The sequence below is a fragment of the Phoca vitulina genome, unplaced genomic scaffold (genome assembly GCF_004348235.1).
Source record: "Phoca vitulina isolate PV1807 unplaced genomic scaffold, GSC_HSeal_1.0 scaffold21, whole genome shotgun sequence".
NCBI lineage: Eukaryota > Metazoa > Chordata > Mammalia > Carnivora > Phocidae > Phoca > Phoca vitulina.
This window is the reverse complement of record NW_022589724.1, coordinates 4,359,666-4,366,202: the sequence shown is the minus strand read 5'-3', so window position 1 is coordinate 4,366,202 and position 6,537 is coordinate 4,359,666.

Sequence of the window (6,537 nt, the reverse complement as noted above, 5' to 3'; positions counted from 1 at the left end):
TTGTCTGATTGCTGTTGCTAGGACTTCTAGTACTATATTGAACAACAGTGGTGAGAGTGGGCATCCTTGACGTGTTCCTGATCTTAAGGGAAAGGCTTTCAGCTTTTCCCCATTGAGGATGATATTCGCTGTGGGTTTTTCATAGATGGATTTTATGAGCTTGAGGAATGTTCCCTCTATCCCTATACTCTGAAGAGTTTTAATCAGGAAAGGATGTTGTATTTTGTCAAATGCTTTTTCTGCATCAATTGAGAGGACCATATGGTTCAGAAGAATGAAACTCGACCATTCTCTAACACCATACACAAAGACAAACTCAAAATGGATGAAAGACCTCAATGTGAGACAGGAATCCATCAAAATCCTAGAGGAGAACATAAGCAGTAACCTCTTTGACATTGGCCACAGCAACTTCTTTCAAGATATATCTCCAAAAGCTAGTGAAACAAAAGCAAAAATGAACTTTTGGGACTTCATCAAGATAAAAAGCTTCTGCACAGCAAAGGAAACAGTCAACCAAACAAAGAGGCAACCCACAGAATGGGAGAAGATATTTGCAAATGACACTACAGATAAAGGGGTGGTATCCAAGATCTATATAGAACTTCTCAAACTCAACACCCAAAAAACAAATAATCAAGTCAAAAAATGGGCAGAAGATATGAAAAGACACTTCTCTGAAGAAGACATACAAATGGCTAACAGACACATGAAAAAATGTTCATCATCATTAGCCATCAGGGAAATTCAAATCAAAACCACATTGAGATACCATCTTACACCAGTTAGAATGGCAAAAATGGACAGGGAAAGAAAGAACAAATGTTAGAGAGGTTGTGGAGAAAGGGGAACCCTCTTACACTGTTGGTGGAATGCAAGTTGGTACAGCCACTTTGGAAAACAGTGTGGAGGTGCCTCAAAAAATTAAAAATAGAGCTACCCTATGACCCAGCAATTGCACTCCTGGGTATTTACCCCAAAGACACAGATGTAGTGAAAAGAAGGGCCATATGCACCCCAATGTTCATAGCAGCAATGTCTGCAGTAGCCAAACTGTGGAAAGAGCCGAGATGCCCTTCAACAGATGGCTGGATAAAGATGTGGTCCATATACACAATGGAATATTACTCAGCCATCAGAAAGGATGAATACCCAACTTTTACATCAACATTGATGGGACTGGAGGAGATTATGCTTAGTGAAATAAGTCAAGCAGAGAAAGTCAATTATCATATGGTTTCAGTTATTTGTGGAACATAAGGAATAGCATGGAGGACATTACGAGAAGGAAAGGAAAAATGAAGGGAGGGAAATCGGAAGGAGAGATGAACCATGAGAGACTATGGACTCTGAGAAACAAACAGGGTTTTAGAGGGGAGGGGGGAGGGGGGATGGGTTAGCCCGATGATGGGTATTAAGGAGGGCACCTACTGCATGGAGCACTGGGTGTTATACGAAAACAATGGATCGTGGATCACTACATCAAAAACTAATGATGCATTGTATGGTGACTAACATAACATAATAAAATTTTTTTAAAAAAGCAAAACTAAAAAAAATAATAATAATGTCATTATACTTGCTTTACCTGAATCTCTAAGTTGGTACTGAGCTTTTTGGTAAAGGCAGTGAAAGGGGTAATTAGGACCAATTATCCTTCTTATTTCTAGAAAGGAGGGAATATGATAATTCTTAAAGGGAAACCAAGATTTTTCTGTAAATTATTTCTAAAAGAGTTGCTCACAATTTTATGTAAGCACAACTAAGTTAGATGGTAGAGAAAATCTTTAGCCTTATTTCCAGCAAATGCTTTAGCAAATTTTGTTGTAACAAGTAAAAAAAAAGATGAGTGAATAATATTAAGTATAATTTATTATGTGCAATTCTTAAAGAGAAACAACTAATGCAATCTAAATATACGGGTTTGTGGTGGTGGAATCCAATTTGGAGAGGGAGAATAAACGGATCTATGCCTTCTGTTGCACTCTATTGAAATGTAGAGAGGTTTTCAAAGACTTTGGAGTTAGGTAATACAGTTTACCTATATATCGAAGCCCTGTATTCTTCATAGTTTTGGTGGTGGTGGCTTTTTATGGTATATAGAGTTTATGTTTAGTCAATAATAATAGCTAATATTGAGTGTCTATCATGTGCCATTGTGATAGTCCAGGAGTTCAGAAAATTTACTCCATCCAAAATTTGAGCCTTCCTTCCTACTCAGACGTTAGGTCCTGGGATTGATGATTGATCCATTCTTTTCACTCTATACACCACTCGGCTTAACTTTCTCTTTATGAATTTTCCAAAATCACCAGTAACACTTCTCATCACATCCTAACACTTATGTCACCTTAACACAAAGAAATATGTATTAGAACATTTCAGCCTAAGATGAGTTCCCAGCTGTGGCTGAGTCTATTTGGCCACAATTGTAAACTCATACGTATACAAGGATTGGCATTTTAGAGAGATTGTCCGCATCTGTAGGTCCTGCTCCCAGCAGCTTCTATCAGGTCCTTCTTTGTCTTGTCTGTTTGTGGGTGAGGACTTTTGTTTTGTTGTTTTCTATTGTTTTGTTTCTGCTATGAATCACTTTTATACTCGAGCAAACCAGAGGTGGAGGGTGAGAGGGAGAGCCAAAGCTGAAACCTCTAGTGGCCCCTACCACTTATTCATGCATCAGTCCATATATGTGATATATCTATTCTTCTGATTGCTAGATAGCAAGTAAAATATGGTTAATACAGTACATACCTAATCTGCTGGAAGTAGGAAAGTCTGCCCCCTGTTACTGCATATTTATTTGGTATCATAAGCAAGTTTGGGGAGGTACCAAAGAGTTAAGTTCATATATATCATCCAAGGAAGAGTGGATCTCAATATCTCTTTGTACAATCGAACCTATTTTCCTTGGTTCAAAGGTTCACTTATTAAAACAAACACATGACAGAAATGCAATACAATGCATTTAAGACTATAAATGTCAATGCTGTGTGGTATGTGTGTGTGTGTGTGTGTGTGTGTGTATGACTGATGAAAAATTACCAGCACCAAAACTGTTTCCCTGAGCAGTAGTTTCATGAATTCCAGAGAATCTAGAAAATATCAATTCATCTGGCTGAAAGGACTTTAGATAATATTAACTACTTCATAAAGCCAAAAGACAACACGAGAAAAGATAACATGATGCTTCAAGCTCACTTCAAAGGAGTATCATTTGACTCAGGTTTCTATAGATCACAGAAGTCTTTGTTCATGATGTTCATGATGGAAGCTTTAAATGTCCATTTATTCAGGGCCTTGTCTTCTAAAATCCATGATATAAAGGAGCACCAAGTAGAATTCTACATATTTCCATTCATTAAGATGTTCTAGAATGAAAATTGGCACCTGTATATGAAAAAAGCTCAGTGTTCCTAATTTTTTATTCCATGATTAGAATGAATACCATGGAGGTTAAGAGAAGTAGGAAGATTCAGAATCGCAAGGATGTTCTAAAAGAAAAGAAACCAACATCTATACAATTGTATGACCACTGAAGATATTTCACCTTAAAATAATGTCAAATCCAAAAGGAATAAATAGTAATCTGTCTATTCAGTTTATTCTGTATAGTGTCCGAACTTTAAGTACATGTTTACTATAAGCATTTAAAATTTTCCATACTACTAACTAGCCACTCTGCCAAGCACTTCACCTGCATCTTTTCATTTCATCATCACGAAAGCCCTATCAACGCCTTCCCCATTTTATAAATGAAGAAACCGAGGTTTAGAATTGTCACAAAAGAGATAAATCAGGAGGCTGACTTCAGTCTGATCAGGAACCTGCTATGTTGACACTCCAAGTTGGCAGACAATCAGATGTCACTTTTCACTGTTGTAAGAGGATGCACTGAAGGTAAAGAGATTTAGGAATTTGAATTTAGGACATCTGAGTTTAAGTTAGGTGATCTTGGACAGTCACTTAACACTTAACATCTCAACATCCTCTTCTGTAAAATGGACACAATGAAAAAATAATGTCTCAAAGTTTTTGTATAAATCAAATGAAATAATGCATGTGAATGTATTTTTATCAATATAAAATTTTGTATGGGTCTTATTATTATCATTAATTTCCTGAGGTTTAATTCCTCTCTTCTGATTATCTCTTCAGATCTGCACTGGTATAGGAATCAGGCTCATTAGAATGCTCTAAGTAAAAGTTGGAAGTGTTTCTTTATAAATAAAATGTGTGAACTTAAAAGCATCAGCACTGCAATGTTTTTTGGTTTTTGGTTTTTGGCTCCTTAGAAATGTACTTGCTTATTTCCTGCCTCCTAAATATGTTTCAAATATGAGAGGTAACTGGGTGATTACTTGCTAAATTAGTTATAACTTTAATTTGCATATCACTTTTTTACATTAAAATGTGTAAATGGGGTGCTGCTAATTTTTAAAAAATGATAACCATTATTTTTACTAATATTTTTTGGTCATCTCCAATGTGTAAATGAAGATTTTATAGACAGAATTATAATCAAAGTGTATGCAATCCATACTTGGTGTTTTTTTTTTCATATTTATAGGTAATTTACCAAATGCTAAAATTTCCATATTCATCATTTTTACTGACTGAATGAAATAACATAGAATTAACAGGCCATAAAAAACTTACTCATAGCCCTATTGTTTATTAATTATTTATGTTGCTTTCCAGGTTTCCACAATGTTTCAGTTGTGCAGCAAAATACCTTTCTACCTCTACTTTCTGGTTTTTCTTCCTTTCTACCTTCTTTCTGTTCTTTTTCTCTTCTGTTTTCTCGTATTAATTTTTCTGAAGCAGATCTTTCATCAGAAAGCATTAACGGGAGGAGTAGGAGACCTAGATTTTGTCTCCTCTCAGGAATTCAGCTGGATAGGGATCAAACCATTCTGAACACCTACAAACTCAACAGGAGATCGAAGAAAAGAATAGCAACAACTCTCTGAACAGAAAAGCGACCACTTTCTGGAAGGTAGGACGTGCGGAGAAGTGAATCCGAGGCGATATTTGGGAGGATAGACGGCGGGGGAGGGGCCTCCGTCGGCCGCTTCTGGCAAGTGATAGAGCCCCGGAGCACAAAATCGGAACTTTTAGAAGCCGGCTCCACTGAGGGACGTCAGTCCAGTGGCTAAGTCAGGGGTGGAACCCTCGTGGGACAGTGTGGTCTCAGGACCCTCGAGGTCACACAAAGACCGGGGGTGCCTGAGTGCGGCAGAGCTCCCAGGTATCGGAGCGGGGAAGCTGGCTGCAGAGACGGAGCCGAGGCACGGGCTCTCAGCTCGGGGTTGCCATAAACCGTGATCCGGGGCACAGTCGGGCCACTGCTCCTCCAGCAGGGACCCGACAAGTGGCAGATCCGGGGAGACTCACCTTCTTCCCCGGGGAGGAGCGGTGCGGGAGCGCACCGCAGCGATCTGCTGGGTTTGGAGACTCCACCCGGGGTCGGGTGCCAGAGATAGAAATGCTCGGTCACAGGCCGGGTGAGCACGGAGTGCGTCGGGAGACCGGGGAGACGGGAGTGACTGACTGCTTTTCTCTGGGGGCGCACTGAGGAGTGGGGCCCGAGTTCTCGGCTCCTCCAGGGTGGAGATTGGGAGGCCGCCATTTTCACTCTCCGCCTCCAAAGCTGTAGGGAAAGCTTGCAGGAAACAAAAGCTCCAGAGACCAACCCTAGCAGATTACTTAGCCCCGACCGGGCAAGGGCAGGGCAATTCCGCCTCCGGCAAAGACATTTGGGAACCACGGCAACAGGCCCCTCCCCCAGATGATCAGCCAGAACAGCCAGCCAAGCCCAAGTTTACCGATCAATGACAATGGCAGAACTCCAGCGCTAGGGGAATACTGCACATAGAATCCATGGCTTTTTTACCATGATTCTTTAGTCTTTCAAAGTTAATTTTTTTTTAAACTATCTTTTTTCTTTTTTTTTTGAATTTTTCTTTTTCCCTTTATCAACCAACATCTTATCAATCCCTTTTTAAAAAAAAAAATTTTATTTTTCATTTTTAGAGTCATATTCTATCCCTTCATAGTAGTTACCCGTATTTTTGGCATATATATATAAGTTGTTCTCTCTTTAAAATTTTGAGATAGTTTCTTCTAACAGATCAAAACATACCCTAAATCTCTAGTGTATGGTTTTTTTCTACTCCGCTGCCTGATCACATTCTCTTTTTTTTCTTTTTTTTAATCCTCTTCTTTCTTTTTTCAAACAACTTCTTATCAATTCTTTTTATAACATTTTTTATAATTTCCATCTTTACAGTCATATTCCATCCCTTCATCATATCAACCCTTATTTTTGTACATATATAAGTTTTTCTTTCTTTAAAATTTTGGGAGGCACTTTCTTCTAACAGACCAAAATACACCAAAATCTAGTATGTGGCACTGATCTATATACCAGCCTGATCATATTTGATCACATTCTGGTTTTTTTTGTTTTGTTCTGTTTTTGTTTGTTTTTATCTTTATCTTTTTCTTTTTCTTTTTTTTTTCTTTTTCTTTTTT